The sequence below is a fragment of the Panulirus ornatus genome, chromosome 42 (assembly GCF_036320965.1).
Source record: "Panulirus ornatus isolate Po-2019 chromosome 42, ASM3632096v1, whole genome shotgun sequence".
Lineage (NCBI taxonomy): Eukaryota > Metazoa > Arthropoda > Malacostraca > Decapoda > Palinuridae > Panulirus > Panulirus ornatus.
This window is the reverse complement of record NC_092265.1, coordinates 27601519-27607370: the sequence shown is the minus strand read 5'-3', so window position 1 is coordinate 27607370 and position 5852 is coordinate 27601519. Positions and strand designations below refer to the sequence as shown.

At 40.2% G+C, this 5852-nt stretch overlaps 1 non-coding gene across 1 annotated transcript; it reads right to left on the bottom strand.

Annotated features, from left to right (window-relative positions):
• Window positions 1–4813: 4813 nt before the first annotated feature.
• On the bottom strand, window positions 4814–4885 carry TRNAQ-UUG (transfer RNA glutamine (anticodon UUG)). The gene has a single exon. It is a non-coding gene; the product is annotated as a tRNA-Gln (tRNA).
• Between the last annotated feature and the right edge of the window lie 967 nt (window positions 4886–5852).

The window sequence follows — 5852 nt, the reverse complement described above, 5'->3', positions numbered from 1 at the left end:
GTAGTAGAGGTTTTAAGAAGAATGTTGGGGTGAAGAGAGTGATGCACTAGATGAAACTGGTGAATATATTATGTACTTCAAAATGTTACAGAAGACTTAAGGAATCTAATGAAACATAGTGTTGTTCTGATAGATTATTTGTTTATAAGGACTATGTATTTTGTTGAACTTTAATGGTTGTTTAAACCAATGCCTTTCAGCCAGAATCAGTAAAGATTATGAGAAATTTAAAAAAGTGATAAAAACATAAATCTTTATTTTCATAAATAACAGAACATATTCTCCTCTGGGGATTTAAAAGAAAAACAACACAAGAGAACTAGTTTAAGGCAGGAGTATTTCATTTTCGTAACAAACTATATACTATTACGTCCCTTTTCTTAGATATGGCGTCTATCTAACACAGATGCGTCTTCTGTAGATATTTGTAAAACATTCTTCTGAGGGACAATACCTAAGACTTTCGTAATAAAGTTGATCAGTTGTAAGTGATCAAGCATTACAAAGGTGTGTCCATTGCCACAGGTGCTAGTGATCCCGGGCGGGTCAAGGTATTTCACCATCTTTGTTTCCTCAGCACTTCTAGTTATATATGTTTCATCCTTGATGTGATCCTTACAATGAGTATTCATTGTTTGTAATTCTCTTCATCCTCATCATAGCATTACTCAGTTGAAGTGCAGAATACTTGTATGAAACTGACTACTGTATTCTGTTTGAGACATAATGCTGTAAAAGGTGTTATCGGACTCCACTCGTAAGTGGTTATGGTTCACATTCTGGCTTCATGACCACAAGCTGATAGCCCTTAAATCCAACAACATATATACATCCTGTTATACAACTGATGTTACTGTCTGACGTATGTATGGTGCGGCTTGATGACCTTACCTGCTGATGGCTAATATCGACTGTTATCATCTTGCAAATTTTGTTATTTGTTTGCTTTTCCGTACGGTACACATTCTGGTTAACGAACTTTACTTGTTGATAGCTGTAAATTCAGAGATAATAAAACATACGTGTTACAGAGCCCGTATGATAAGGGCCCGAGCCAGACAAGGACCTGACGAATCTGTAAACAAGAAATGACCTGTTAGGCAAGATCAGAGAACGGCTGTGTAGAAGTGAGGACCCGTAATAGAAGAAGAAGAAGAAGAAGAAGAAGAAGAAGAAGAAGAAGAAGAAGAAGAAGAAGAAGAAAAAGAAGAAGAAGAAGAAGAAGAAGAAGAGGAAGAAGAAGAAGAAGAAGAAGAAGAAGAAGAAGAAGAAGAAGAAGAAGAAGAAGAAGAAGAAGAAGAAGAAGAAGAAGAAGAAGAATCTATATTATATACATTACCACATTTCTTGCACTTTCCATCACAAATTTGCTGAGGTCATAACCTTGTAGTTACCATTACCTTACAACCTTAAGGATGGTGGTCTACAACACCTCTAGATTGATGGAGAAAACGAAAAGTTTCGTTTTACTATTAAGACCACAGAAATGCGGTAATTCCACTTCACTACCACTAGCTACTAGTTATTTTACTTGTTGATTTTCACGGCTAAGATTTTCATCCTCTGAGCGAAGCCATACAATAATCGTCCTTATCTACTCTGAGCATTGGATAGCATCCTGATGATCAAGATTGCTGTTTTGGTTGTCCGTTTCCCTTGTTACTGCTGCGCCTCACTGCACACCTTACATGAGTGCCTTCCACAGTATTAGGGACAGCTGCTGGGCCTCACTGTAGCTACTTCTGGGACGGTTGCCAATCTTCCTCGTATTCCCTCATGACCACAGCGCCAAACCGACTCCCGCCATCAGGCCAAGACGCACAAACATTTCTGACAAAAATTGAGACAACCGCTTTCGCGTCAGTTTTGACACCAAGTGAATTTATACGACAATTACGCTCAAGATGCTTGGTTTTTCGTTCATGGATTGAACAGAAGCAACCAACGATGGTTGCTACTGCCCAATTCATGAAGTCCCCCCCACCACGGAAAGGTAACCAAGCTTCGGGGGGGATGGGTGTTTACCCTGACGCCAACGGAGAAACTCAATATTAGTGCAGAGATCTTTTCCTCGGTAAAGAAAGTGTAGCCGGACTCCGCCCTCATGAGGTTACTGCACGACAGCAAAGATCACCCTTTGGTAGGCTGTGCTATAGGCAGCACAGCTCCGTCAAAGATCTCATTCCATAAGTGAACTTATATAGATTCCTTTTTTAATATTTTGTCTTGTCTATTAGGAACTCATCAGTTCTTCTCCAGTGAAAGCAAAAAATCTTCGAGAAATTGATTTGTCTTCTCAATATCAGGATCTTGTGGCTCTGTGTGGGGGCCGGGGCTGGTGGGCTGTGTGTCTGGCTGTGTCTGGAGAGCGGGGCTGGTGGTCTCTGTGACTGGTTGTGTCTGGGAAGCGGGGCTGGTGGTCTCTGTGACTTGCTGTGTCTGGGAAGCGGGGCTGGTGGTGTCTGTGACTGGCTGTGTCTGGGAAGCGGGGCTGGTGGTCTCTGTGGCTGGCTGTGTCTGGAGATCAGGGGAACTCTTGGGCATAAATTTCAATATACTGTGAGCGATATCGTCTCTCAACCGATCCCTCTCGATCTTCTCTTGCACGGCCTTCATGATACGTTTGGGCGGCTTTCTCCATTTTCTTTGCATTTCAGTTGGTGATCCTGCGCCATCGAGCCACATGATACCAGAATAGTATCGTTCCTGTTTCCCAACGGGTCCAATCTTGGTGTCACACATGATGCCGAGTGAACCCAAATGGCGGCCGATGTTTACGTTGGAAGCCACGGGCTCGTTATGTATCTTGCAGTAACTTTCATACCGTTGCTGCAGCTCTTTCCTGCTGATAAGGTACCGCTTCATAGTAATAGTCTTTCCCTTCATTTGAACGAAGGTATTCATGAAACTAACAAAGGAAGCCTTTCCTTTGTAATCCCGTTTGTAGTAACAGAAAGCCATTGAAGACGTGGATTGGGTCAGGCGAAGTTACACAGACTAACAAGATAGTCCTCTAATCAGTGTTCCTGTATCAGCACTAACTCGAAATACGTCAGAACGACAATTTCAACCCAGGGCTGGAGGGCCAATTGATGATATTCTCACGTCTTGCTCAACCAAGTAACCTCGGTTAGACCTTGTTTATATTGAAATATAGTAAAGCTATTATAGTGAAGCTTGATGATTCTATTCATATTTAAGTTGCAATGTAGTTTGTATATATATATATATATATATATATATATATATATATATATATATATATATATACATATATATATATATATATATATATATATATATATATATATATATATATATATATATTTTTTTTTTTTTTTTTTTTTTTTTTTTTAATAATGGATGAAACTTGGCTCCTAAGGTGATTTTGTTGTTGGAGTGGGACCTCCACCCATTCTGTCCACCTTCTCCCTTTCTAGACATGTGGTGGTGCAGTGGGTAGTGTGGCAACCTTCGTCTTCATCTTTTTGGGTGCAGGCTTGCAAACCTCGTGGAGTAGTTGTGGGGTTTGCTTCTTTGCTGCACCCGACATAGCCATCTGGGCGTAGCTATCTACCCGGGCTGGTGGGTCACCAAGCATAGCTACACGCTCACTCGGTACCTGGGCTGGTGGACAAGCAGCCTTCCTTTCTTCCATGGCTACAGTCTGCCTAACGACCTGGGGTTGTGGAGCAGCCATCCTTACTACCACCCAGGTTGGTTGGGCAGCTTTTTTTCCTTTCTTTGCTACACCCTTCTGGTTGAGCTGGTTGGGCAACCTTCTTTTTCCTCTTCTTCGATACAACCTGCCAACCGAATTCGTCTGCTGGTGGGTCCGTTTCTTTCATGGATACAACTTCTGTAGCCACTTGGGCTGGCCGGTCAACCTTCGGTTGTAGGTAAAAGTATATATATAGAATAATGTGGTTATCATCAGCAGCCAGAGGCCATTCCTCCCTCCTTGCCTGCAGAGTTCTTGATTTTCTGGAAAGTTCCACGAGATTCTGGTAAGATAAATACCATTGAGAGGACGTTGTTACGGGAGAGTCAGGTTCAGTTTAGAGTTGGTTGTGGGATGGTTCTTTTACTGTGTCGTATCAGCCAGATGGGTATTTCTTTTCACAGTTTTCGTAAAAGTTTGTTTTCTAGAGGCATAATCTAGAACACTATTTTCCATATGTTTATCATTTTTGTTGTTATAGTTTCATTATCATCATTAGTTTTGTTATTGTTGACTTTCAGATATTTGATGTTATGTTTGTGATTCCCGTGGAAGCGTCTAACATCTTGCTAGAAGACTTTCTGGTCACAATATTTCTGCACTGGGGAGTTGATCGTATTCTTTTATTGCAGGTTTTGTTATTATCTTGCTTTACATTAAGGTCTACTGGAGGTTTTCCCAATGCTGGTTGAATATATGTCCAGCAACAGGAGATGGCGTAAGATACAGTATTGATGAAACTTATCTATCTATATACCTATCTAAATATCGCTCTATCAGTCTATCAATCTAACTATCTATCTATCTGTATATTTATCTATCTTTATCTGAAAGTCAACAATAATAAAATCATTGATATATGAAGTATAACAACGTCCTCTCAATGGCAATTATCTCACCAGAATCTTCTAGAACCTTCCAGAAAACTATGAACTCTGCAGGCAAGGAGGGAGGAATGGTCTCTGGCTATTGATAAAACCATATTATTCCATATATATGTTTATATATACATATTTATGTATATATATGAATGTATATATAACGTACAGAATAATGCGGCCATCATCAGTATCGAAGAAAACTGAAAAGATGAGGTCCCACCGAGATTCGAACTCGGATTGCTGGATCCAAAGTCCAGAGTGCTAACCCTTACACCATGGGACCTGATAAGAAAAGATGTGATTTCATCTAAATGTTTTACATATAATCAACCAGAGGCCATTCCTCCCTCCCTGCCTGCAGGGTTCAAGGTTTTCTAGAAGGTTCTCGAAGATTCTGGTAAGATCATTACCTTTGAGAGGTCGTCGTTAGGTGACAGTCAGGTTCACTCTATGGTTGGTGTTTGTAGTTGGTTGTCCGAGGATGTTGTTATACTTGATCAATTTTGTAATTGTTGACTTTCAGGTAGGAAGGACTCATTTACGATGCATCCTTGTACTCACAACAACCTTATGAGTCACTTCAAGATTTATCTTCACTACAACTTTATCTTCACTACACCATTAAGGTTGAAGTCAATGGTCACATTCACAACAATCTGAACACGACTGGTCTTATACCTAACCCATATTATCACTACATCAATGTACATGTATTTCTTGCAGAATAACGCAGATATCAATGATTTCTGTGAAAGTTGACATATACAGCCTTACGTATCTATCGATCTATCTAATACCTGTTTTTACCTATCTATCTATCTATCTATCTATCTATCTTTCTAAATCAGAAAGTCAACAACAATATCATTAATGATACGTATAACTACGTCCTCTCAATGGCAGTTCCTACCCAGAATCTTCGAGAACCTTCTAGAAAACCTTGAACCCTGCAGGCAGGGAGGGAGGAATGGTCTCTGGTTGATTATATGTAAAACATTTAGATGAAATCACATCTTTTCTTATCAGGTCCCATGGTGTAAAGGTTAGCACTCTGGACTTTGGATCCAGCAATCCGAGTTCGAATCTCGTTGGGACCTCACCTTTTCAGTTTTCTTAGAAACTGATGATGGAACTGAGCCATAAATTTTACCTTCGATGGACATATATTTCTTACGGCGCACCATTTTATTTAAGTATGAAGATCTCACGGCAGAGAGGAAACATGAGATATTCAAAACCAAAAGCCGCAA